Source organism: Oryx dammah, unplaced genomic scaffold, assembly GCF_014754425.2.
Source record: "Oryx dammah isolate SB20612 unplaced genomic scaffold, SCBI_Odam_1.1 HiC_scaffold_19, whole genome shotgun sequence".
Classification (NCBI taxonomy): Eukaryota; Metazoa; Chordata; class Mammalia; order Artiodactyla; family Bovidae; genus Oryx; species Oryx dammah.
In genome coordinates, this window is record NW_024070203.1 from 17,382,643 (window position 1) to 17,410,579 (window position 27,937).

Below are 27,937 nucleotides of genomic sequence, written 5' to 3' on the forward strand. Positions count from 1 at the left end.
TTTTTTTTGGTAATGCTACACAGCTTGTGGGATCTTAGTTCCCCAAACAGGGATTGAACCAGGGCTCTCAGCTGTGAGAGTGCAGAGTCCTAACCACTGAACCACCAGAGAATTCCCAAATCCCCTCCTGTTTGATGGCTCAGAAGAAAGCTGATAAGTATTATCAAAGACACAAGAGAAATCTGAGATTGGATCAAACAAAATGGCCACTTCATTCTGCTCCCATGTAGTCAACAAGGTTTGTTTTTTTTTTTTTTTTTAATATTTATTTATTTAGCTGCACCAGTCTTCCCTGCGACATGTGGGATCTTTAGTTGGGGCATTCAAACTCTTAGCTGTGGCATGTGAGATCTAGTTCCCTGACCAGCAGTGGAGCTGGGTCCCCTGCATTGGGAGCTTGGAGTCTTGCCACTGGACTACCAGGGAAGTCCCTCAACAAGTATTTTTGAGCACTTCTTATGTGCTAGGCAACATCTAGAAGCTAGGAGTGTAAAATGAAAGCAATACAATATCTCTGTGAGATGAAAGCTATGCAAGAATATTCTTTCTAGTATTGATCCACATGGCAAAAGTCTGGACACAGCCCTTTCAATATGAGATTAGTTAAGGTCCATATAGTCAAAGCAGTGGTTTTTCCAGCAGTCATGTATGGATGTGAGAGTTGAATCATAAAGAAGGCTGAGTGCCAGAGAATTGATGCTTTTGAATTGTGGTGCTGGAGAAGATTTTTGAATCAAAAGGAGATCAAACCAATCAATCCTAAAGGAAATCAACCTGGAATATTCATTGGAAGGACTGATGCTGAAGCTGAAGCTCCAATACTCTGGCCACTGATGGGAAGAGCCAACTCATTGGAAAAGACTCTGATGCTGGGAAAGATTAAGGGTAGGGAGGAGAAGGGGACAACAGAGAATGAGATGGTTGGATGGCATCACTGACATGACATGAACTTGGGGAAACTCTGGGAGATGGTGAGGGACAAGGGAAGCCTGGTGTGTTGCAGCCCATGGGGTCGCAAAAAGTTGGACATGAGCTGTGACTTAACAACAATAAATTAATAGATCCACCTGATGAAACTGATGCATCCTCCTAAAAAAGAGAGAGGAGGCTTCAGACGTCATATTAGCAGCAAATTCACGCCCACCTTCCAGTGAGGGCTACTAGAATGGTAAGTCCATACACCACCAGGAAGGGTAGCCCCACTCACCACACATGGAGAAAACCTGCCTGCTGTAACGAAGACCCAGCACAGCCAAAAATAAGTCAATAGAACTTTTTTAAAAAAGAAGAAAGGTGAAAGAATGTCTCCTTGAGAAGGTGAATTCTGCTCATTTTTGAAAGGATATAGAGACCAACACATCTGATAGACATCTGTTGAGTATTTACAATGTGTCAGCCATGAGACCACGTGCTGGTTGGGGAGCCAGAAAATAAACACACATATAAGTAGTCTACCTTCAAGTCTGATACATGTGTAACCCAGGCAGAGAGGTTCCACAGCCAACAGCTGAGTTATGTGCTCAGAGGCAGCAAAAGAAATGTGCTCATTCAAGTTCTGTGCCAGGTGTGGGAAGCATGCTTGGACCTACAGCCCCAGGCCTGCTTTTCTAGCACATACCGGTGACATTTTGACCTCCAAGTATCTCTTGCGTTGATTTCTTTCTGTGTGACTTCAGGTGAAGCACAGGTAGAGAAGAGAGTTGGGAAGTGTGCAGCTCAGTGAACATCCGTTCCGAGCATACCTGGGCCCCCAGCATCCTGCATCCCTCCTCAGGTACCCCCGTGGTCCCTCTGGCCCCAGCAGTTACCACTGTCTTGATGAGAACAGCATCGAACAAAGGTAATAGTTCAGAAGAAGTGAAGAGGGGCTTTGAAACTGGTCAGGAGGTGGAGGGAGAATTCTGGAGGGAGGCCCGCTTGGAGGTATGGACTGTGGGTCCAGTGGGAAGGTGATGGCGGACGTGCTCCGTAGATGGGCCAACCCCTTGGCTGGCCGCGCCTGCCGTGCTCTGGCCGGATGGCCGGTCGGGAATGCATCTGAGGAGTGCTGGGAGGGCGAGTGCAGTGGCCAGCAGGTCCCTCCCTCCCTCACGGGGCAGGGGTTTGAGGCGTCTGCCCCGCACAGGCCCCTGGTCTGCTCCCACACCCCGGGTCGGGAGCAGGTGCATGACTGGGGCAGTGGGTGCCATTGGGAGGTTTGGGGGTCATGTACTTTCATGGAGATTCCAGTGAGCCCCCCCAACTCACCCCCAATCCCCGGAATCCTGTGGCTGATCGTACCCATTACTCAGGGGAGGTTTTCTAGTCTGGAGCTAGGCCCTTGGGGAAGCACTTGCGGCCTCCCCTGGGGCTGAAATTGGTTGGTGTCCCACCGCCTCCTGCTAGAGCCATGTGGGAGCCCTGACCTGGGGGAGAGGAGCCTGATGGGGAAGGAGTCTGGTAAGGGGTGGAGTCTCGTTGGGGGCGGGGGAGGAGTCTGATAAGGGGGAGGAGCCTGATGGGGAAGGAGTCTGGTAAGGGGTGGAGTCTGGTGGGGGCGGGGGAGGGGTCTGATAAGGGGGTGGTGTCTGATGGGGAAGGAGTCTGGTAAGGGGTGGAGTCTGGTCGGGGGGAGGAGTCTGACAAGGGAGTGGAGTCTGACTCGGGGAGGAGCCAGCTTGTCAGCGGCTGCCCTGGGACCTGAAGGGTCTGGTCGTTGGTGGTTTTGTATCCCGTTTCTCTTCCATGAGGTGGGAAGAAGGCCACTCGCGTTTCCTGACTTGGGGTGTGATCGCGTGACCCTGGGCATGAAGGTGCCTGAGAAAGGCCATGCTCTCGTCATTGCTCCCTTTTCTGTGCTGGAACTCCTGTGCGTCTACAACTTGTGTCCTCTTGGTGACTGGTGCTTTTCTGTACCAAGCCCAGTTTTGTGTTGTGTTTTCTCTTCTTTCAATTTTCAGAGCTTTCCTCAGTTACCCAGTCAGTTGGTGGGCCAGTCGCAGGCCTGCCTGAGGTGGCTCGGCCAGGGCCGGTGCACACAGGCGGCCCCTGCTGTGAAAGCCCAGCGAGCCCTGCCCCCGCCCTCCGGGCTGTGTGCTTCCCAGGAGGGCCACCCTCCCGGTCTCCCCCATGGGCGTCATCCCTGCTTCCCCGGCCAGCCCACAGCATCCCTCTCTCCGACTTTCTATTCTGCCTGCTGGTCCTTCCCACCAACTCACGCCACATGATTGAAAACGAGCTTCGATGCTCCAGGAGTGTGTGTGGCACCCTGGGGCCAAATGCCTGGGGTTTTGAAAGAACATTCTGCTTCTCTGTAGTTCTTTTGTTTCAGTGAAGGCCATCACAGAACAAATAATCAAAATATTTTTCTTGGTTTTTATTTTTTTGCTTGTTTAATCTTTTGGCCATGCCACTCAGCATGGTAAGATATCAGTTCCCTGACTGGGGATTGAACCTTTGTCCCCAGCATTGGCAGTGCAGAGTCCTAACCACTGGACCACCAGGGATATCCTAATCCAATGTATTTTTAACTTGCAGATTTTGGCATTCTGCTCTTAGGAATAAATAGGCACACACAGGAGGCACAGGGCGTGGCTGACCTTGTGGTCTGCAGGCTGTCTGGGCAGCGGGTGGGGACTGGCCGTGAGCCCCAGAGCTTCCCACTGAGGCCACAGCTCTGTGCTCTGTGGGTGGTGGGACGCTGCCCCCTCCTGGCCTGATTTGCCGCGTGGACACGTTCCTGGAGACGCATTTCCCCCTGGTGGAGGGAGGAGGTGACACTTTCGGAGAACATTTATGAACCGGTCCTAATGTGTGTGATTTCTGGGCGTCTCGTTGCTCTGAGGAAAGTGCTGAGCAGCCGAAACAATGAAGAAAGGGGGGACCACATCAAGGGCAGGTGGGCCTCCGGACACAAACCGGGGGATCTCAGGAGGGGAGAGGCAGAAGCCGTCAGGCCAAGGGCGCCGGTGCGGTGCTGGATCACGACCTCTGGTGAGTGGGGAGTGCATGGCCCCAGGTGGGGGTCCGCGTGCTCTCAGGCGCACCTGGTTTCCCAAGTGTGTCCTGCCGCCCACTCCCACCTGACATGGCCTTTCTCTTCCCGCTGCTCCCCGCTCAGCAACCAGCCACAGCCTGTGTGTAGATGGAAAGCAGAGCAGGTGCGGAGCCTGCATGCAGGCTCCTGCCCCCTGCATGGGGTGTTCAAGCCTCAGGTTCCTCCCTGTCAGGGGGAATGCCCCCTCCTCTCCAGCAGCCCCAGGAGTTCCCACATAGGGAGAGTTTACAGGGCCAGACCTTGCCCATGATAACCTCACAGGGCCCAGGAACATGGTCAGCTTGCCCTAGATGTCCTCTGTCACATGGGACTCAGCATCTTCCGCCCCAGACTCCTGCCTTGTTCTCAGTCTCTGTGGGTCGCCGGCATCACTGTTTCCTCTGGAGGCCCGGCTGGACCCAGACTCCTCCTCTGATGCTCCCATGGTTAGGGGCTGTGGGCCAGTTTCAGGTGAGGGGGAGAGAAAGGAGGTGGTACTTGGTCCCTGGGAGCATGACCCACCCGTGTGAAACGATCTGTTTTCCTGACCTGGCCTTTCTTCCTGGGACCCTAGGCCTTTCTCTCCCACTGGCCCCTTCTGGGTGCTTCCCTTCAAACCTGTGTTCTCTCCTGGTTACAGCCCAGGCCGCACCCCGACTCCCCAGTCTCTGTGTCCCCGAGAGCCACCTCACACCTCTGAATCTGCATCTTTGTAAGCACAAGTGGGCCCAGAGTCTGTTTTAAAGAGCCCCACACACCTCCCATTTGCTTTCCAGTTGCCTCCCGGGCTGTGCCCCCAAAGTACATGAGCGGCTCTAAGTGGTACGTCGGAGCCAGCCTGAGCCCTGTGGCGCTGCAGGTGGAGCCCCAGGTTTACTGGAGCAGCCGGCCAGACCCAGTGTGAGGAGCCAGCTCCGCCGCTCCACGTGGAGGTTGGTGGAGCCTGCCTTGGCACCTCCCCCCCACCCCCATCACTGCTCACATGACATGACACAGGAAGATGGGAGATGGCATCTCATCACTGGAAGAGGGGCTATTTGGGGACCTACATTTGGTTTTAAGGTGTCTCTGGGTCTCACTGTCTGCAGGGCAGCTCTGGCCACAGAGCATCCTGCTTCAGAAACAGGGGCCTCGGAGCATCCCCACCCTCCCCTGGCCCTGCAGGTGGAGGGAAAGGTTAATTGGCTCAGGGTAGAAAGGGCAGCTGTGCCATAGCTACGGTTACTCCCATCTAGCACTCAGACCAAGGCTCACCCTGTACGACTTGGCAGGCTCGTGATGGATGCCTCCGGGGCCCCCAGTGAGACTCCTTGAGCTGTCCACTGCGGGAGCCTTCAGGCCTCCATGTCAGAAAGTCTATCCATGGGGCAGATCCACCCGTGCGGGTTAATCATGGCTGACGTCTTTCTCTTTCTGTTTTTTCCACAGAGTCTCAAGTCTGATAGGAGCCTCAGAATGAATTGTTAAAGCCCAAGGTAAAGCCTGGCTTTGTGGTGAATGCCCCGTTTGGTCAGTGCTGGGCTGTCAGGCAGCAGGCTGCCAGCAAAAGAGAATTTCCTGGGAGGTGCCCAGTGTGGGTGGTCTCTCTGGGGTGCCTTTCTCCTGGGAGGGGTCCCAGCTCTGAGATTCCTGAGGTCAGACCCTTGGGCAGAAGCCGCTGGCTAAGAGAGCAGCCAGTTGGTTAGGGTCACAGTGATTTTCCCGACCGGCAGGCATGGGCCAGGGGACTCCTTCCTAAGGTGCCAGGCCTGGGCCAGCAGCCTCCCCACCTACCACAGGTCCTGACTGTGCCCCTGTGGAGGGCGAGACGTGGCTCTGGTGCTGGGGACCTGGTGGAGCACTCGGAAGGCAGTCACAGGTGTGCTTAGCAAAGCTGGGTGCATCAGCATGTGGGTGTGCGGGTTCCTTAAGGATGCCTCTCACCAGCGTGTGTCACGGGGCAGAATGTGCAGGACCATGGCTCCAGTGGGAGACCAGAACTGATTGGAGCTTCTCCCGAGTGAGAGGTTTGCGCTGGTGCTGAGCACCGTCCAGACTGTGGTCCTCAGGGGCTAAGGCTGTTGCTGGCTCAGTGCTGAGCGTGGGGATGTCAGGCGAGTGAACCAAGTGTCTGCTACTGAATGAAGCAGATGGACCTCTTTGTGTCCGAAAATCACTTCCTCCATCCCCTGGACTCAGAGTAAATCTAGGGGACGAGAGGAAGGGCTCCGGGGAGGTTATTCACTGAGTGATTTTGGGCTCTCTGCCCAGAGACAGGTTGGGGTGCTTCTTTCCATCCAGGTTAGAACTGACACTCCTGCACAAACACTAATGTCAGGACTGGCAGAGAAGGTAAGTCCTGAGAACACACCCAGGTGTCAGAATTGCTTTCCCCCTTTTTTGGTTCCTGCCTTTATTTATTATTTTTTAATTTAAAATTTATTTATTTGGCTGTGTTAGGTCTCAGTGGCAGCATGCAGGATCTTCATACGTCATTTGGGATCTTTCATTCCGGTGCACAGGCTTCTGTCTAGTTGAGGACACAGGCTTAGTTGCTCCATGGCACGTGGGATCTGAGTTCCCTGACCAAGGATCGAGACCGAGTCCCCTGCATTGCAAGGTGGATTCTTAACCACGGGACCATCAGAGAAGTCCCTGTTTTTCCATTTTTCCATAGAACTTTCAGATGTTTTAAGCTAGAAGGGGTCTTGGAAGTGGCCCTTTCTTTGTGTTTTCCTCAACCCGATATATAGCATCATTCCTGATCATGGAGGCCTAGCTTTCCTCAGGAAAGGACTTTCTGATTATTAGTTGGGTTATCACAGTAAAGGCCAAGATGGCTCCTCTCTGGAGAGCTCCAGCCCACTGACCGGGAGCCGGGGTCTGGTCAGGTGCAGGTGACCCTGGTGCTGTGTCGGGCAGGGTGGTGCAGTCTGGGCATGGAAGGAGCTCTGCTTTGAAGCCTTGCTTATCTAAAGAGAGCTCTTTGTGGACACCCCAAGGTCTGTCCTCTCCCAAAGGGTGTTTCTCTGGCAAAGCTTCAGAAATTTCAGTAAGCCACCTGGCTAACAGAAAGGCTATGAAACCTGGCCGGCTCTCACCCGGACTTGCTGCTGACTGAGTATGCATCTCAAAGACCCCTGTGGCTCCTGATGTGAGGTGGTAGGGAAAACAGCCCTCCTTGGGGCGTTTTTTGCTGGGGAAAAAAAAGAACAAAGATAACACTCACCCTGCATCCAAACTAGCCTTTGGTGCTAAGTTCTGGTTTACAGGAGATGTTAAGGATGGAGGGCAGGAGGCCGGGGCAGTGAGGGGGCGGTGGGAGGTGCCCCAGTGACTCTGGGGGAGTAGCCACACACACAGGGAGGATTCTGCGTTGATGCTGAGTTGAAGAAGTCAGCCGTCGGGAGACTTGGGAGAGAACTGCGCCATCGTTGTTGGGTGGTAGGGCCATCGTCGCACAGGGGTCAGGAGTGCACACGAAACACTCATGGGTGAGAACACGGCAGCCGGGATTTGCCTTCAAATTCTTGGGCCAGGGACCTCAGTGGTGATTTATTGTCTAGGACTCTGCACTCCCATTGCAGGAGCCCCAGGTTCCATCCCTTGTCTGAGAACTAGAGCCTCCATGCTGTAACTAAGACTTTGCATGCCACAACTAAAAAGATCTCACGTGCCGCAACCAAGACCCAGAGCAGCCAAATAAATATTACCAAAAAAAAACCAAAAAACAAAAAAACCATGGGCAAGAACAAACAGCGGTAGATGAAGCCAGGGCAAGAGGCTGCCCAAGAGACAGGGTCATTGGCCTTTGTTGGACTGTGCTGTTTGCTTGGGGCAGGTTTGAAGACCTTCTAGACGTTAATTTTTTAAACCTGGCCTTTTTATTCCAAGTGCAAAGCTTGCAGGTATGCTCCTAGTGCTATAGCTTCTGTAGGCTCCCTTCAGAAAATGCCTTCCCCACGTGCAGCAGAGTCCCCCTTTTATTGTGAAATTTTGCATAGAATTAAGTTGGAAGAATTGCCCAGTGAGCCCCGTGTAGCCACCATCGGAAGCTTGACTCTCACATGTGTCCCTCTGCCCGTCTGTCAGTCCATCTGATTTCAGGGTAAAATACCGCCTTGGTGTGTTTGCCCTGCTTCAGGCCAGCTGCCAACCTGGGGTTCTGAGGTCTTTGGGAGCCCCCAGAAGCCCCGCAGCCACTCCTTCGACACCCCCGAGAGCCGGGTCTGGGGCCTCTGGGAAGAGCTGGGTGTGGGCAGCAGCAGCCACCTCACAGAGGAGGAGCTGGCTGGTCTGCCAGAGCATCGGGCTCCAGGGCCTGGTGAAGGAGGTGAGAGGGGATGGGACGTACTGCCTCAGGGGGCTGGGTCTTTGTGGTTGGTGCCAGGCCTGGAAAACCCCTTCACCCTCAGACACAGATTCAGTCGTCACTGTCTGGCCTAAAATCCTGTGCTGACTCCCAGGGCTTGTGCTGAGGGTCCGTCTCGGGCCACCTTCACGCAGGATGCTCCTCTGCCTGGAGCTCTCTCCCATCTCTGGTCTCCCTAGGCCTACCGCCCAGCCCAAAGGTGGTACCCATAGCATCTGGCTTGTGACCCCGGCAGCTGTGTTCAGCCCTTCCCTTCTTCGGGACCCAGGGAGGAGGGGGGTAGTGTGATGGGATGGGCCCCACCTTGCTGACCCTGAACCGCTGGGATTCCGTACACACGTGTCCCACACGTACATGTCCCACTGTCCAGCAGACTCCCTCACAGCAGACTCGGGTGGGTGTTTGGGAGATGCGGGATGCCCAGCTGGGTGGAAACTGACCAGGCATGTGGATTTCACAAGCCCCAGCCAGGAAGCCAGTGCTGGGATAGCAAGCCTCCTGCTTGGTGGGGTGGGGGCCAGGCCTGGGCGGGGTGGTCAAGGCTACTCGGGAGGAGCCTCTGAGCAGATGCCTGAGGCGCTTTTCTTTATGAGCTTGAAGACCTGTTCAACAAGCTGGACCAAGATGGGGATAGTAGAGTGAGTCTGGAGGAGCTCCAGCTTGGCCTGTTCAATCATGGGTCCCCTCGACCGCTGGAACTGGCCCCGCTTGTCAAACCCAGTGTGTCCTGATCTCGTTACCAGGTAAGGTGGGGCGATTAACTCTTGCAGCCCAGGGTGACTGCCATCACTCTCCTGAAGGCCTGAGCTCTCTGCCTGGTCCCCAGAGTGGGTGCCCAGGAGGTGGTTGGAGTGACCTGACCTGACCTGACATTGCTTCTGCCCAGCTATGCGCCACTGGTGAGCTGCTTGCCTTCCCTGAGCCTCAGGTTCCTCATCTGTAAAGTGGATGCACCTCATAGGGGTCTTATGTGGATTCCCTGGGGTACACTGCGTTCCACCAACAGCACCCGGTCGCTCCTCCCTTGGGGGCAGAGTCACTATCAGGGCCGTGCCTTCCCCGAGAATAGCCCTTCAGGCTCTCCTGGAGCTGTGTCCTTCCCATTTTTCATCCTGCACGAGGCCAGCTGGAGTCAAGCAGACTTTATTTACACTGTGATGTTGGCCAATGCGTTTGGTTCATCTCTGTCTCGGGGTGGTCAGGGCTCCTTCTCCCACCACAGGGCATGGTTGTCCTGGGGAGTCTTGCTGCTGCCTCTTTGGCAACGTGGTTGATCCCGTAGTTTGTGGGAGGTGGTGCAGGAACAGTGGCCTTGTTCTCTGCTGGGCTGGGCGCGTCCAAAAATCAGGTTTTTGCCCCCTAAGCCACTGAGATGGGGAAGGAGTCGGGGTAGTGAGGACAGTGCCCGGCCACCTGAGGGCAGGGACTGCAGTTGTGCCCACAGCCCGTGGAGGAGGGCTCCTCCCAGGGGCCTCGGCCCCTCGTTCCTGCCCAGGAAGCGCTGACATGGCCCCGGGGCCACGTCCTGTGCATGTGGACACCGGTGTGGCCGGGCTGCAGGTGTGGGGCCTCACGCAGCAGACGGAGGTTCTCCTGCTCCATCAGGGGAGTCCCTGGGTCCGGTGGTCTGGGGACACCAACCTCAGAGAGGAGGGGCCCGTTGCTCCTCCTTGTTCTGGTCCCAACAGCAAATGCATGTCCCAGGGGCCCTCCCTGGGGTGGGAAGCACAGCTTCCTGCTGCACCTCAGCCTCACCCACCAGCTTTCCGGCCGAGGGATTTTTCTGCCCTTGTCTCCAGCCCTGAATCCTGAGGACACGTGCCCTCTGCGCGGGCCACTCCGCCTCTTCTGAAGCCCATCTTGGGTTTCTCTGCATAGGCTGGGTTTCCCTCGCTGGTTTGTGCCTTCCCAGGCTCTTCCTCTGGGAGGACAGGTGGGAAGCCACCTTGTTCAGAGAGAAGTTACCTCAGGGGTCCCTGCAGGTGCTGGGGCATCCCCCCGCATGGCCTCAGGCAGACGGCCCTGAGCCCTGGGCTTGGGTCGCCTCCATGGAGCCTGCCGTTCCCACAGGTCCTCCGAGCACCCTGTTCCCTGCAGCAGGAATCAAGGGGAGGCCGCGCCTGCCAAGCACAGGTGGTGAGGTCACGAAAGGTGCACGGGGAGGCCCGCGGTCGTCACAGAGCTGGTCCCCGTGTGCAGGTCCTGGAGGACAGTGTTGGCCAGACCACCACATCGTCCCTCGTGTCTGTGTGCTCGGGCCCCCGCCTCTTCTGCAGTGTGGATGACGGCAGCGGCTTCGCCTTCCTGGAGCAGATCATCTCTTTGTGGGCCCAGGAAGGCATTCACAATGGCAGGGAGGTCTTGCAGGTGTGGGCCTGTCACGTGGCTGCCCTAGCAGAGGTGTCTGGATGGGAGGATTGGGGGGAGATGCTGCCCATGAGGGAGGCTGGACAGAGAACCTTAGACATAGGCCTCATGGAGGGAAGGCCCGTCATCATCAGTTTTTGCTTTGTTTTTTGATATTGATATGTAGGTCCTCCTAACTTAGAAACATAAGAAGTAAACAGCAGAGAAAGCCCACAGCCTGAAACAAATCTTAGGTTTCAGTATCTCAGACTCACCCTGCAGTGCGTGTCGGCCTCCGAGCCGATCCTCGGTCCTGGAGGACTAGAGGGCCTCTTAGTGACTGCAGCACGTGGGTGTGGACACCATGAGGCGCTGCCCACACGTGTCGAGCGGTTTTTCTAATCTGGAAGCTGCTGCCCAGCTCTTTGTCCTCTGCTCCCCCTGTGATTTCATTACTGAGAGGCGTGCCCTCAGCATGTCGTGGTGGCAGCTTCCCGGTCACTCCGCACGCTTTAGCGTCCTGTCATTTTTCTCCCAGAAGCCGTCAGGGCCGTGGAGAAGCGTGGAGATTCAAGTCCCCTCTCCCGCTTTACAGGAAGGGCTTCCCCATGGGCCCTGCCATGTGCCTGCCCCACCTGTGTGTCTGCAACTTGTAGTCACAAGCCCCAGTCACTGAGAGAGCAGCCACGGCACCAGGGTTATCACTAGGCCGCCGGCCGGTGCACGGGCGTTCCCAGCCTACCTTTTTTCTTATTGTGGTAAAATACAGAAAGCACAGTTTTTCTGTTCTTTTAACTTTACCTTCCCCGCTCCCGAGGGGGAATGGCTGTGACTCTCTGAAATGCTTGGCTGTGGCTCATCGCTCCATCAATCGTTTCCACCAACAGAACCCGCATTGTTCCTAAGTCTGTTTGTGCTGTTTAGAGATATATTAAGGATTCTTTGTGTCTGAAATGGCAAGAACTCAACTCAAACTTGGCAAGAGGAGGACATCTTTGTGATCAGCTGGGGAAGAAGGAGGATGTTTAGGCTTGGGGGTCCCAGCTCTGGGAGTTGGCAGGACTCTCCTGGCCTCTGGGTCTTGGCTTCAGGTCTAGCACACTTGCATGGCTCCCCAGGACCCCGTCGTCTATACAACACTTGATTGGACAGAGGAGAAGCCCTTCTCCAGCCTCCAAGTCCTCTGCTTGCGTATGCCCCCTTCTGTGTCTGTCCCTTTGTCCAAGAAGGGGGACTCTGTCCAGCCTGGGTCATGCCTGCCTCTGAGGCAGGGACAGTGAGGGGAGGATCTGTATGCTGACAGTGGCAGGGGGACATCAGTGTTGACAGGGACCTGGGGAGAGGTACCCCAGAGGGATGGGAGCAGGGGAGAGGTTCCGCTCAAGAGGTGGAGACTTTGCAGACAGAAAAGGATGGTACTGGGACAGTGAGGTCTGGGCCAGCAAATGTCTGAAGACCCACTCACCCTGCCTGCCTGATGGGCCTTTCTGTTTTCAGAGCCTTGACTTCAGTGTGGACGAGAAGGTGAACCTTTTGGAGCTGACCTGGGCCCTGGAGAAGGAGCTCATGATGGTGGGCGGGGCCTCCCAGCAGGCAGCTTTGGCCTGCTACCGCCAGGAGCTGAGCTTCTGCCAGTAAGAGCCCCGCTGTCGGGGCGGGGGGGAGGGGGGGTGTGTGTGTGGGGCCGCTGGCCAGGCTGGCCTCCTCGCCCAGGACACGGGCAGCCTGTGGGAGGAGAAAGGGTGCTTCCAGCATGGTCAAAAAGCACGGCATGGAGATTGGGCCCAGAATGCAATCCTTTTTAATTGGGTTTGGCTCCAGTTGAGCTGGATATTCAGGCCATCCATCTACTGAGCCTGTTGGCACAGAGATTGTTATTGTATTTTTATTGATGTGCTGAAGCTACAGAAAAGGTTGGCAGTAATTCCAATCTCCATCCTCACGACTTTGCATCTCGTTAGGTACCTAGGTACCGACAGATGAGACCTCTGACGTCAGGCAACTCTGCAGAGGGGCCCAAAGGAAGACTGCTTTGGGAGGATAAGGAAGGGAGACAAGCTTGGTGCTTCTCCAGTGGGAGAAACAGGCATCAGGATAGCCGGTGCACTGAGCCTCAGGCAGGGCCTGGGGTGACCGGACAGAGAGAGGAGTCTCCTCTGCTCTGGGCAAGTCCCTGGTACTTAGGTGCCAGGCTACAGGTGGCAAGGCTGTGACCAGGCAGGATAATGGGTGGCCAGCCTTCTCCCCTTCATGCGTCCAGTCCCAGGTTAGGTGCTGGGGATCCCTGGGGCCTGAGGCCCAGCTGCAGGCAAGAGGGAGCGTGGATAATTTCCCACCTCTTCTAAGGCCGTCTGGAGGGGTGAACACTGCACACCCCAGGCTTGAACCTCTTGGTCCGGAAACCTGCTAGAAACCCCACTGCAAGCCAATTGGCTTCTTGCTGTATGTACTTCTGTAAAACAGACTCAATAACTACAGAAACCATCCTGGTAGGAGGAGGGTCAGGCTTCCCAGGTGGTGCTAGTTGTAAAGAACCCACTTGCCAATGCTAGTGCAACCCGCTTGCCAATGCAAGAGGCGTGAGAGAGGCGAGTTCCATCCTTGTGTTAGGAAGATCCCCTGGAGGAGGGCATGACAGCCCAGTCTAGTATTCTTGCCTGGAGAATGTCATGGACAGAGGAGCCTGGAGGGCTACAGTCCATAGGATTGCATAGAGTCGGACATGACTGCAGCGACTTGGCATGCATGCACAGGAGGTGGGTCAGAGCCCAGCGCTGGCCACTGCTCAGCACTCTTAGGCCAGCTGAGTTTGTTCCTTCAGACCAGCTCGCAAGGCCCAGAGCAGGGTCCCCAGTGATCCTTTCCTCCTTTCTGCAGGGAGCAGGTGGAGCGGATGGCCAGGGAGCGAGATAAGGCAAGGCAAGACCAGGAGAAAGCTGAGCAGAGGAACCTGGAGTTTGTGAAGGAGACGGACGACCTGCACTCTGCCCTGGAGCAGCTCGCAGAGGAGGTCAGGTAGGTCCTGCCGGGGTCCTGGGCCAGGGCGGATGGTGGACCCAGGCTGCTGCCAGCTGAGGCCCTGCTGTCTCACCTGAGCCCTCAGCAGGGAGCCCGCAGACCAGGCATCACCCATGCAGCAGCCTGAGCGGACTCCCGCAGAGTCAGCCCGGCTGGTGGCAGACAGAAGAGAGGAAAGCATTTCTGACCTTTATGAAAGCCTTTCCCTCTCTTCTCGATGTGTCACCTGCCTCCCTGTGGTTCTTTGCTGTGGCTGAGTTCGGCTCCATCCCAGACAGGGGAGGTGCCGGGTCCCCCCTGGACACACATGGGGCTCATGGGGCTCCCCGCTGGGGGAGGACTCTTCCTCTGCGGCCTGACTGCACACACTCTTCCTCTGCGGCCAGCGCTGCCCTCCCCAAGTGCCCACAAGCCGACGGCGACTGACTTCAGGCCATCAGTCGGGGAGCTGAGAATGGATTTGTGTTGGTCTCAAACTGGTTGACCTGATTCTCCCGACCACCCCGAAGGGACTCCGTGAAGTTCTCTCTGAGTCAGAGAACCGGAGCCTCGTTATCTCTATCCAAGAATCTGGTTGGGGGACACAAGGCCTCGAGGGCCATGTGAGTGTTTGGATTTTGCTCCATGAGTAGCACGGTGTCATTGGTACATTTTTAGAAATAGCGTTTGCAGTTGTGTTAGGTTATTCTAACAGCAAAAAGTGGTAAGGGATACATGTTCATTGTAGAAAACTTAGAAAATACACACACAAGGAAAAATAAAAGTGAACATTTCACATCCACAGAGGTTATCGCTCCTGACCCTTTCCATGAGTCCCTCGCTTCTTCCTGTGCACGTGGTCGCTTTCAGAGGTGTTGTTGTTGTAATGTTGCATATCCTTTCTGAGCACCCATCATGAGGCTCTGCCATATGTTATTGCACCTTTTCCCTTTAAAGAAGGAAGTGAAAAAAAAAAAAAAAAGAAGGAAGTGATATGATCAAGTTTGTAAAACTCGCCCCAAGATCTGCAGGCTGTTAGGTTAACCACGCACATCAAACTGTCTCCCTGAGTGACAGCTGCCCTTGTGCCCCAAAGCTCTACGGTGAGTCTGAGGGAGGCCAAGCCAATCATTTGTGGTTTCGACCACAGTCAATTGATTGCGGACCCAGCCAGGCTCTGCTGAAATAAGAGTTTCCACTCAGCTTCACTCTAGATATACTGGGTTTGAGATCTTGTTAAGCAACTGTTTTAGTGATGTTGTTCAGTCACTCAGTCGTGTCTGACTCTGCGACCCCATGGACTGCAGGACACAAGGATTCCCTGTCCTCCACCATCTCCCGGAGCCTGCTCAAACTCACATCCATCGAGTCGGTGATGCCATCAACCATCTTGTCCTCTGTCATCCCCTTCTCCTCCTGCCTTCAGTCTTTCCCAGCATCAGGGTCTTTTCCAGTCAGTCAGTTCTTTGCATCAGGTGGCCAAAGTACTGGAGTTTCCGCTTCAGCATCAGTCCTTCCAATGAATATTCAGGACTGATTTCCTTTATTATGGTTTGATCTCCTTGCAGTCCAAGGGACTCTCAAGAGTCGTCTCCAACACCACAGTTCAAAAGCATCAATTCTTCGGTGCTCAGCTTTCTTTATGGTCCAAATCTCACTCCATGAATTCCTGCTGGAAAAACCATAGCTTTGACTAGATGGACCTTTGTCGGCAAAGTGATATCTCTGTTTGTTAATATGCTGTCTAGGTTGGTCATAGTTTTTCTTATAAGGATCAAGCATCATTTAATTTCATGGCTGCAGTCACCATCTGCAGTGATTTTGGAGCCCAAGAAAATAAGGTCTGTCACTGTTTCCATTGTTGCCCTGTCTGTTTGCCATGAAGTGATGGGACCGGATGCCATGATTTTAGTTTTCTGAATGTTGTTTTAAGCCAGCTTTTTCACTGTCCTCTTTCACTTTCATCAAGAGGCTCCTTAGTTCTTCTTCACTTTCTGCCATAAGGGTGGTGTCATCCGCATATCTGAGGTTATTGGTATTTCTCCCGGCAATCTTGATTCCAGCTTGTGCTCCATCCAGCCTGGCATTTCACATGATGTACTCTGCATATAAGTTAAACAAGAAGGGCGACAATGTACTGCGTTGACGTACTCCTTTCCCAGTTGTAAACCAGTCTGTTGTACTCTGTCTAGTTCTCACTTTTGCTGCTTGACCTGCATTCAGGTTTCACAGGAGGCAGGTAAGGTGGTCTGATATTCCCATCCCTTGAAGAACTTTGCACAGTTTGTTGTGGTCTGCACAGTCAGAGGCTTTAGTGTAGTCATTGAAGCAGAAGTAGATGTTTTTTGTGGAATTCTCTAGCTTTTTCTGTGACCCAGTGGATGTTGGCAATTTGATCTCTGGTTCCTCTGCCTTTTCTAAATCCAGCTTCTACATCTGGAAGTTCTCAGTTCACATGCTGTTGAAGCCTAGCTTGAATGATTTTGAGCATTACTTTGCTAGCATGTGAAATGAATGCAGTTGTGTGATAGTTTGAACATTCTTTGGGACTGGAACACAGGAAAATAAAACCTGTCAGTGCTTCCACTTTTTGTCCTTCTATTTGCCATGAAGTGATGGGACTAGATGCTGTGATCTTAGATTTTTGAATGTTGAGTTTCAAGCCAATGTTTTCACTCTCCTCTTTGACCCTCATTGAGAGGCTCTTTAGTTCCTCTTTGCTTTCTGCCATTAGAGTGGTATCATCTGTATATCTGAGATTGTTGCTATTTCTCCTGGCCTTTTGCATGATGTACTCTCTATTTAAGTTACATAAGCAAGGTGACAATATACAGCCTTGATGTACTCCTTTCCCAATTTTGAACTAGTCCATTGTTCCATGTCCAGTTCTGTTGCTTCTTGACATACAGGTTTCTCAGGAGGCAGGTAAGGTGGTCTGATATTCCCATCTTGGAGAATTTTCCGCAGTTTATTGTGATCCACATAGTCAAAGACTTTAATGTAGACAATGAAACCGAAGTAGATGTTTTTCTGGAATTCTTTTGCTTTTTCTATGATCCAGTGGATGTTGGCAATTTGATCTCTGGGTCCTCTGCCTTTTCTAAATCCAGTTTGTACATCTGGAAATTCTCGGTTTATGTACTGTTGAAGCCTAGCTTGAAGGATTTTGAGCATTACCTTGCTAACGTGGAATAAGTGCAACTGTGTGGTAGTTTGAACATTCTTTGGCATTTCCTTCCTTTGGGATTGAAATGAAAATTGACCTTTTCCAGTCCTGTGGCCATTGCTGAGTTTTCCAGATTTGCTGGCATATTGAGTGCAGCACTTTAACAGCATCATCTTTTAGGATTTTAAATAGCTCAGCTCCACTAGCTTTAGTGATAAAGCTATGGTTTGGCACTGTTTTCCCTGCTGATAGAAATGGTTGTTGCTAAAGATCACTGCAGAGTCTGAGGGGAAGGGCCCTGCCCCATCCTCTGTCTGCCTTTGGGTTCACTGTGTGCTGGTTTTCCACCGCTTGTGGTGGAGGCTGACTTCTCTGTGCCTTCAGTCACCAAGGGCCCTGGTGCTGCCTTTATTTACCGATGCATTTTTTGATGACGTGGAGAAGGTTGAATGGCCAAGGGGTGCCAGAGACCCACCCAGAGGTCACCTGCCAGCTCGCCCCACGGGCCGACGGACCCGCTGGCTCCCTTGTCTGTGTGGGGTCACCTCTGCCAGCCCTGAGGGGCGGGCAGTTCATGAGGCCTCCGCTGCTCCACAACACCGTAGCTCCCCCGTCTATCAGGCGGGAACAAACGAGTCCCCAATGCCGAGGCCAAGTGCGCAGACGGGAGACCCCGGGGAGGGAGAGGCCCAGATGGCGCCCCCAGGAGCCTGATGCACCGTATGCTGCGTGCCTTGCAGACGCCTGGAAAAGGGCCACCGGGGGAGGCTGAGCCTCCTGCGGTCCGAGGTGGAGGTGGAACGCTAGCTGTTCTGGGAACAGGCCCTGCGGCAGAGGGCCAGGCTGGAGGAGGACCTGTGGCGCCTGCAGGCAGAGGAAACCAGCCTCTGCAAGAAGCTGACCCTGGCTCTGAAGGTAGGGGGGTCCGGGTGCTGCGGGGTGCTTCCTCAGGGCCCCCCACCCAAAAAGAGGGAGGCCAATTGCCCGGGGGTCCCTCCTGCATATCCACACCTTCCTGGGCTGGGACTCAACCCTCCCTGCGACCCTGGGGGCTTGACGCTAGAGAACGTTTTCTGCAGCCACTGAGAGAGCCCATTTCTCAGCCAAAGCGGAAGCGTCCTGGCTTCTTCAGGAGAGACCCAAGCCTCCTCTGCAGCCGTGTGGTCCTCAGGATGGGGGCCCTGGGGCTCTTGTTCTCGGCTCTGGGTCAGCGGCTGCTACCTCGGCTGCCTCCCTAGGACCAGAGCACTAGACCAAAGACAAAAGCGTCACCCGCCCCCAGCCCTGGCTGTGTGACCCGCTCGGGGCCACTCTTCCTGGCTGTGGAGAGCGTCCCTGACCTGATCCCTGCCTGCCTTTGCTTCCAGTGAGGTGGCCCTGGCCCCACCTCCTTCTTCTTTCCTCACCATGGGTTCCTCCACACCTGCCCTGCCTCCCTTCCCCAGAGGAGAAGCCAGGCCTGCCTTCTGATTATATCCTGTGTCTCTGGACACCGCCTTCCTTCCAGTGGACTCCTGGGCTGTTGCAGTGCAGCTTTAAATCCGTCCTTTCAAAGACGACTCGGGAAGGGTTGTCACTGCCTTCTGCTCGTACTGCTTATGACCTTCTCGAGAGCTCAGGTGGCCGGGAGAGCCTCCCCCAGGGTTCCTGCTCCGGAGCCCTGCCTCTCGCTCCCTGCCTCTCACTCTCCATCCTGGCCAACCACTGACCTGTGTCTCATAGGAAAATAGTCGATTGCAGAAGGAGATGATTGAAGTCGTGGAGAAGCTCTCAGGCTGAGAGAAGCTAGTCCTGAAGCTGCAGAATGACCTGGAGTTTGTGTTGAAAGACAAGGCAAGTCCTCTTGCTGAGTCTGAGTCCCCAGAGAAGCACCTGTGGGTGCTGGTAAAGGGCATCAGGGTCTTGATGGAGAATACACAGGAGACGGAAGTGGGTTTTTCTACTAAATTCCATGTACTGCTCAGTCACTCAGTCGTGTCTGAATCTTTGTGACCCCATGGGCTGTAGCCCGCCAGGCTCCTCTGTCCATGGAATTTTCCAGGCAAGAATACTGGAGTGGGTGCCATTTCCTACTCCAGAGGATCTTCCCGATCCGGGGATTGAACCTGCATCTCTTGAGTCTCCTACATTGGCAGGCGGATTCTTTAGGACAGGTGCCACCTGGGAAACCTAAAATTCTATAATGGAGAGGAAATTATTAAGGCTACTTTGCCTGTTCAAGTTGGTTTTAGAAAAGGCAGAGGAACCAGAGATCAAATTGCCAACATCCGCTGGATCATGGAAAAAGCAAGAGAGTTCCAGAAAAACATCTATTTCTGCTTTATTGACTATGCCAAAGCCTTTGACTGTGTGGATCACAATAAACTGTGGACAATTCTGAAAGAGATGGGAATACCAGACCACCTGAACTGCCTCTTGAGAAATCTGTATGCAGACCAGGAAGCAACAGTTAGAACTGGACATGGAACAACAGACTGGTTCCAAATAGGAAAAGGAGTACGTCAAGGCTATATATTGTCACCCTGCTTATTTAACTTCTATGCAGAGTACATCATAAGAAACGCTGGGCTGGAAGAAGCACAAGCTGGAATCAAGATTGCCGGGAGAAATATCAATAACCTCAGATATACAGATGACACCACCCTTATGGCAGAAAGTGAAGAGGAACTAAAAAGCCTCTTGATGAAAGTGAAAGAGGAGAGTGAAAAAGTTGGCTTAAAGCTCAACATTCAGAAAACGAAGATCATGGCATCCGGTCCCATCACTCCATGGGAAATAGATGGAGAGACAGTGGAAACAGTGTCAGACTTTATTTTTGGGGGCTCCAAAATCACTGCAGATGGTGATTGCAGTCATGAAATTAAAAGATGCTTACTCCTTGGAAGAAAAGTTATGACCAACCTAGATAGTATATTCAAAAGCAGAGACATTACTTTGCCAACTAAGGTCCGTCTAGTCAAGGCTATGGTTTTTCCTGTGGTCATGTATGGATGTGAGAGTTGGACTGTGAAGAAGGCTGAGCACCGAAGAATTGCTGCTTTTGAACTGTGGTGTTGGAGAAGACTCTTGAGAGTCCCTTGGACTGCAAGGAGATCAACCCTGGGATTTCTTTGGAAGGAATAATGCTAAAGTTGGAACTCCAGTACTTTGGCCACCTTATGTGAAGAGTTGACTTATTGGAAAAGACTCTGATGCTGGCAGGGATTGGAGGCAGGAGGACAAGGGGACGACAGAGGATGAGATGGCTGGATGGCATCACTGACTCGATGGATGGGAGTCTGAGTGAACTCCGGGAGTTGGTGCTGGACAGGGAGGCCTGGTGTGCCGCGATTCATGGGGTCGCAAAGAGTCGGACACGACTGAGTGACTGAACTGAACTCTGCCTGTGTTTTCCTCCCCTTCAGGCAGTGCAGGGGTGCAGGTGACACCCCAGTGATGCCCTTCATTTCTACCTTCTGGTGACGAGGCCTGGAGCAGTCAGCAACTTCTGCACAGACCCCAGTGCTGGGGTGAGGAGCGCTCAAGAGACCTGGCCCTTTCCGTCACCTTGAGGGGAAGGGGGGAAGGGAGGGAGGTGCAGTGTCTGTGTAAGGGGCCTCCCAGGTGGCCAAGGCAAGAAGGCAGCCCAGGGTCCAGGTGGGAGCATGACCACTTCCTGAAATTCTGAACATCCTTCTGCCCCGAGACCTTTTAAACGCAGGGCGGCGAGGAAGAGGAGGGACAGGTGGCTGTGCCTGCAGATGCTGAGTGTATTGGGGCAGTACGAGGGGGTGGCAGCCCACCCTCTACCTGGCCTGAGGTCCTGGCCCTCATTTTCCTGCTTTCATCTGGCTTTCAGCTGGAGCCTCAGAGCACAGAACTCCTGGCCTACGAAGAGCGATTCTCAGAGATCCTGAAGGAATACGAGCCTGTGCCGGGTAAGTGTCCCCCTGCCCAAGGAAGTGTCAGGCCCTGTCTGCTCAGGACTGGGTGGCCCCTCCCACCTCCTGGCCTCCACGTGGAGGGTGGCCCAGCCCGGGACCACAGGAGCATCCCTACATGAGCCGGGCAGGCACAGCCTCTGACGTGGGCTTCCTTCTTCAGTTGAGGTCTCCTGAGCCTCGTGTTTTTGTTTTTTCAAATTTTTGTGGCTGTGTTGCATGGCTTGTGGGATCGTAGTTTCCTGACGAGGGATGGAACCCACACCCTTGGCAGTGAAAGCGTGGAGTCCTCAATACTGGACTGCCAGGGAGTTTTCCGAGCCTCATGTTCTGCGAGGAGGCAGTTGGGACTTTGCCTGCCCGGCACCTGTGCTCGGCCCCACACAGGCTGCTCACCCCAGTCCCAAGGCCCCTGAGTGTATCCAGGCACTGTGTAAGGCTTCATCTTGTTTCCTGTGGTTGAGTATATGCGTTTCCTGGGCCAAACCTACATGTGAGCCCACTCAGCTGGCGTTGCCACCATGCAGAGCAGGGTGCAGTGGTGAACAGTCACTGCTGGGAAACAGATCACACTGTTACTCCCTCAAGATTGTCCTGGACTCCGGCAGATAAAACATGATTGTTTGGCGTTTAGGGTCTAGTATTCACTGGCTTCTTAATGGTATCCCTCCCGATTAATGTAAGAACTGTCTCTCTGCACGTGATGCTTTGGCCATACCAGAGGATAAAGGTGAGCCCGTGCTGGTCTGCAGTGTGACGTGACCCCTGCCTCCTGCCTGCCACACCCCAAATCCTGGTGCCCCTGCAGTCCTGTGTATGGGTCACCTGTGTAGCCCATCTCAGAGACCGAGTGGTGTGTGGGTTTTGTGGTTAACTTTCTGGAAGGAACTGTCCTTCCTGCTGTGTTTTCTCCCCCATTTTGAGCGCCTGTGACTAACCAGCAGTTAATACGTTGCTTTACTGCACCTGAATTTTTTCATACAGATGTAACCCCCTTTGTTTTTTTTCACATGACTGTCACCTAACTGTTGCTACTCATTTCACTTTTGATTCTTGAAATTTTACTTTTTGAAGTGTTGGCAAAAACAATTTTATATTTTGGTGCTACTTATTCAGAGAAATATCCCCCTCTTTTGCGGGGATAGTTTTGGCTGTTTCAAACTAGCATTGAGAACGTTAAAAAAATTTTTTTAAAATAATTTCTAATACATGAAATTGCAAGTATCTGGGCAGCCAGCCCCTCTGTGTGTGCTGACTCGGTGTGGCTGGCCCCCCTTCCTCTCCAGTGCTTTCCGAGCTGCTGTTGAAACCCCACCCTCTCCTGCTTTCTTGCTGAGCTCACCTCTCCTGCTAACAGTAACGCAAAGAGAAGCCTCGAAGGTTCCAGAGCCCTCAGACCTAGGGCTTCGCTGTGTGCAGTGGACTTGCTGCCTTTCCCAGCTCTTGGGGCAGCACCCTGTGACTGCCTTCAGCATCCACAGGCACCCCAAATTCACGTGCAACCCACACAAAAGCAGGCACATGGCTCCCCAGCCCTGCTGGACACACCCTGGATGGACAGGCTGGGACCCAGGACAGTGCATGTCATCCTTAGGTGCTTAGAACAGAGAAGTCTGCCTAGCATCATACCTTAAGGGCCTGTTTTCTGGCTCTGCTGACCTTGTGGAGCATTTATATGCTCTTAAAGTAGCCGTTTGACGGGCAGAAGGAACCACTGAAGGGGCAGGGCGTTGGGTAGAAATGATTCTGTCGATGTTTCCTGCCATATCAGCACTGCTCGGTAAAAATAGCAGTCACGTGTGTACTTCCAAGTTTTCCAGTGGTCATGTTAAAAAAGGTAAAAAGGGGGAAAAAAAGGTAAAAAGAAACGGGTGACGTTAATTTTAATATTTTATTTACTCGATTACTTTCAGTGTCGTCATTTCAACATGTAATCAATATAATCACACTTTAAGTGAGCTAGTTTGCATCCCTCTTTGGGAACCCGGTCTTTCAGATCATTGTAGAGTTTATGCTGCACGCCTCGATCCAGTCAGAGATGCTCCGTGGCCTGTGTGGTGTCACTGTGGGGCAGGGGGCTGGGGCGCACACACCTGCTGTCCCACGGGCCTCCCAGCAGCTCTCGCTTCCTGGCCTTGCCCTTTCCCCTGGGACAGAGGTGCTCTGCCGGAGTCAACTCCAGCAGCCAGGGATTCAACCTGAAGAGAGGAACGGTGTCGGCGACTGAGACAGCTTCTCCCAGGTTTCTTTTGGACTGCCTGTTTATTTCAAGTTTAAGATTCTCTTTTATACTTTTACAAAAATATTAGGCCAGAGGTTTGACATTTTCAGATCCCCTTACTCCCAGATTATTATCTCCATAAATCACTGTTGCTCTTCAGAGTTCCTGCTTCAGTGATTCTCTCAGAATCAGCCTTATCATCTATTATCTACCTCCTCTAATGTGTCCTGTAGCTAACTTGTGATTACATTGTAACTCATGCTACATTCCTCAGTTTACTACTTATCTTGTTTGCCCCTAACATCCTGAGCTCACTATCTCTTAAAAAGGCTTCTAGCTATAGTGTCTCTAAAAATTCCTAACTTCTGTAAGCTATAGTAAAATATGCTAACTTTACAACATTCCTTAAATCTTTAACTCCTAAGTATTTTAATTATTTCAAAGCGGTAAATTCAGTAAACTCCTTTGCCATAAACATTCTCCTCACAAATAGGCTTCAGATATCAATCCCTCCCATGGCCTCAAGCTACGGCCTATGTGCTCAACCTGGAACACTCTTTTGTAAAAGTCCTTGAACAAATGTCAGTCATTAACTTTATGAATTAGTTTGAGCACAGCTGCAGAAGGCTTTGTGCCTTCTCATGCTCCTCTCAAGAACAATAAGCACCTTAATATTCCTTTTCAGTCAGCTCAGCCGAGGAAAGGAAAAGGCAAGTCAGAATTACAAGGCCTAACTCCTTAATCCCGGGTCCGTGTCTGCGGAATGAGGAGAGGGGTCTGGGGGCCGTGTCTCCATTTTGTCAGTAATGCCTAACGTAGCTCCCAACAGCGCTCGCTCTGGGGAGATTGCCTCTTTGCTCAGGAGGTTCTGAAGGAGGTACAGTGAGTGAGCCTAGTAAACATGTGCTTCCTCTAAGATCAGCAGGGCCTGTCCCTTCTCCCACATGGCCTAGAGCTGCCAGTTAGAGGCTCCTCCTCCCAGAGTGGGTGTGGACACAGGCCAGGCACTGGCCACCAGGGAGTTCAGAAAGAACTGACAAGACCTGCCTGGAGAGGAAACTCAGATTAAAAAATCAGAGAGGAGGGCCTGCCCTGGTGGTCCAGTGGTTAAGACTCCAGCCCCGATGCAGGGGGCACGGGTGTGATCCCTGGTTGGGGAACTAAGATCCTGCAGGCCGCATGGTGCAGCCCCCCAAAAAGGAAAATCAGAGCGGGAGGTGGGGCCTTGAGTGTGTGCATGGCGTTGACCCCACAGCCTGGGTCCCAGGGGGAGGAGCCAGCTGGAAGCGGCATCGCACGTGGCTTCCTCCAGGTGGGGTGACCACGGCCCACCCGAGGCAGGGGGAGGAGCACGTGGACCCACCGTCATGGGTGAACGTGTCGCTCGGACCCTGGGACCACCTGGGAGAGCGGACTGTGAACGCTGCCTTCCTGGCCCTGTAAAAGCCAGGTGACCAAGTGGGCTTGTTGAGTTATATTTCATTCTTTGGGTGGATAAGTGATGCCTGTTACAAACGAGACCCTTCCTCTTTTATTTTTCCCTCTGTGCTATGCAGCTTGCAGGATCTTAGTTCCCTAATCAGGGAGCAAACCCGCATCCCCTGCAGGGAAAGCATTCAGTCCTAACCGCTGGACCGCCAGAAAGGTCCCAGAGGCCCTTCCTTTTAAGCCTCGTGTTCCTTGAATCTCCCCTACTCCTTACGAGCATACTCCCCTAACCTCTTGTGATTTCAGGTGTTAAAAGGTCTCTGTATTTTCTCCATTTCTCACTGTCACTGCACTTTTTCCCCCGAGTCCCTTCTGGGTATCCAGTGATGGAAGGTGGTCCCAGGCGTAAGATGTTGGGAAATGACTCCTGCTCCTTGTCACTCCCGGTGCAGTTCGGTGCCCGGGTATAGTGTCGGGGCCCCGTCCTGGAAGTCGGGACCCACTCTGCTGGGGCCTGAACTGTTCCCCAGGTGCTGGCCCTGTGCCCTGCTCCTGCGCCTGGTGGCTGCAATGGCTGGAGGAAGTGTCTGGCTCTGCCCAAAGGACCTGCAGGACCGCACCGACGAGCTGTAGGCCGCTCTGGAAGGCCTGCAGGCACAGGCAGCCCCGAGTCGGCTTGGCAGCCTGCCCTCCCCGGGACACGGCCCGGCAGGTGGGAGCTGAGTGCTTGGAGGTAGTGGGTCGCGACCTCCTGCCCTGGGGACGGGGAGGTGGGCCAGCCCGCTGTGCAGGGGGTCACAAGTCCTTCGGACCACTTGTGTCAGAGAAGGGTCCTATCTGAGGCGAGGGGTTTAGGCAACCCAGAGCCCCAAGGGAGATGGAGGAGAATGAAGGTCCTACTGCTTGGACAGAGTAAGTGGTGAGGGTTATGATGACCTTGCTGTGACCTCAGGGCAGGCATGTCCCCTGTGAGCCTCCTAAGGCAGGGGGGACGGAAGGAGATGCCCCTGGGGAGGGTCACCTGGAAAGAGGAGCAGAGAGCAGGCTGGGGGTGGTGGGGGACAGCCTGTGATGGCTCTGGCAGGGCAGTCCATGTCAGCTTTCCTGGGGCCCTCCGAGGGAAGCCAGGGCCGGGCGGGGCTGGGGGCCTTCTGTGCACCTGGCCTCTAATGGAGGCCCTTACCTGCACCTGCAGCAGTGGCCTCTGCTGGCCCCCGAGCCACAGCCCTGCTGTCCTCAGCCAGGGGTTGTTGGTGTGTGGCTGCTGTCATCGCATGCCTCAATGAGTGTCAGGGGCCCGTGTGGCCACAGGGAAGGGGGCGATGGTCTTTATCCCTGGACGGGCCTGAGCTGCAAGGAGTGTGTGGCCCTGGTGCCGTGGCCAGATGGCTCTGGGTCGTAGCATCGGAGGGAGCCCCGAGCTTCGTGTTGGTGCCGACACAGCCAGAGCGCTCTCCTGGCTGGAGCCTTTTCTCTTCCCCTCGCCCCCGTCTAAGGAGGAGGGGCGGTCAGGACAGCAGTGCTGTGGTGCAGGGGCCACATGGGTGGTGGAGGCCAGGCTGGCCGTGCATCCAACCAGGGCCACTCCTGACCCAGGCGGCAGCTTCGTGTTATCAGGGCGATGGGATGCTCTTTCCTAAGATGGTTATCCCAAGTTCTCTTGGTCGGATGTTGCCGAGTCTGTCCCTCTTCTTCATGGAAAACAACTCGGGAACTGAAAAGAGCAGGCGAGAGGTCAGGATGTGTCTGCTCCCTTCACTTTCCAGCCCATCAGCCGGCATGGATGAAACCCTAGCAGTGGCCACACTCACATTCTGACTCGAGCCTTGAGTGTGCCCCCTACCACGCATGGCGTGGGGGTCACCTGGGCCCAGGAGGGCTGGCCGTGCTGTGGGTCCAAGATCACTGCAGATGGTGACTGCAGCTATGAAATTAAAAGATGCTTGATCCCATGGTGTCCTGGGCAGAACGTCAATGGACACGTCCTCTTATTTTCAGGCACCGTCACGTTCGTGGGTGATTCCGCCCCAGCGAATATAGAAACAGAGATGATGTTGGAGCAGCTGAAGGAGCGTTACCAAGAACTCAAGATCCAGCTGGAGACCAAGGTCAGGGGACTGAGGGAGGCCACAGAGGTCAGGGAACTTCCTGCTGCTGAGATGTGTCTGCACACACATCTGCCCATAGTGAGCCGCTCAGGGGGACGGAGGTTTGCCGGGAATGTGCATGACCTTGACTTTCTGCCTTCACCCCCTTCGGAAGGAGGCGGGACAGAAGGAATAGATAATGACGGGAGGGAGCAGGGTCCCTCTCCGTGTCTGGAGGCTGGTGCAGAGGCCAGACCTCCCTGTTTGCCCTGCGCTGGGAAGTCACAGCCCCCCGCTCTGTTGCAGCTGAAGCAGATTCTGGGAGCAGAATCTTAGTTCCTGGGATTGCCCTGCGCCAGGGGCTCCCCAGGTGGCGCTAGTGGAAAGAGGAGATATGTCGCCAATACAGGAGACATAAGAGATGCAGGTTCGATCCCTGGATTGGGAAGATCCCCTGGAGGAGAGCGTGGCAACCGCTCCAGTCTTCCTGGAGAATCCCATGGACGAAGGAACCTGGTGGGCCACAGTCCACAGGGTCACACAGAGTCGGACACAACTGAAGCGACTCGGCACGCAGGGGCTCCTAGGTCACCCTGGCCAAGCCTGTCTTGAGTGAATGTGTCTGTTGCTCTGTTACTCGATTGTGGTGGGTTTCATGGACGGATGGCGCCCACAGCTTGTCAGGTGTCACCATGGCCACGGGGTGGTCCTGCCCCTGAGTGCCTGCTGTGGCCTTGCCTTCCAGGCCTCGTGGAGGTGTTGTTCCCTCCTGCCCTCCTCCTGCGGCTGCCTGCCGGGCTGCCGCCTTCTTTCTGCACCTGCAGGGCCTCCCCACAAGGCTGCAGTGGAGGTTACAGGAAGTGATGGAAGCAGGCGGCCACACAAGCCGTGGGGAGCCTTTCACGGGCCTCGGCACCCTGTTGAAGCAGGGCCACCTGCTGTTTGGGTGCTGCACCCGGCAGCCTTGATTCATCAAGTGAATTGTGTTTGGGGGCCCCCAATCGACATCACTCCTCCTCTCTCCTCAGGTTAATGACCACGAGAGGGAAATGGAGGTGACGAAAAGGGCCTCTGCAGAGGAGAGGAGGCAGCTGGAGCGGACCTTCCAGCTCAAGGTTGGCGTGCTGCAGGGTCAGAAGGCCGAGCTGGCGATGTTGCACGCGGAATTGCAGGAGGTGGTCCGAGGCCTGGGGGAGCAGCTGCAGAGGAGGGCGGAGCTGGAGCGGGGCCACACGTGGCGGCTGAGCCAGGAGAGAGCGTGGCTGCAGGAGGCGCTCCAGCGGCTCAGGTCCGCCACCCCGGCCTTGCGGGATCTCAGGTCCAGGGTTCTTTGCCCAGAACCCGGATTTGAAATTGAATTGGGGCAGATTGCTCAGAGTCACAAGTACTCGTTACCTGAGTGGTGA

General features: G+C 54.3%; 1 pseudogene; it reads left to right on the forward strand.

Moving 5' to 3' along the window:
• The first annotated feature begins 1,952 nt into the window (after positions 1-1,952).
• LOC120879127 lies at positions 1,953-27,937 on the forward strand (annotated as a pseudogene).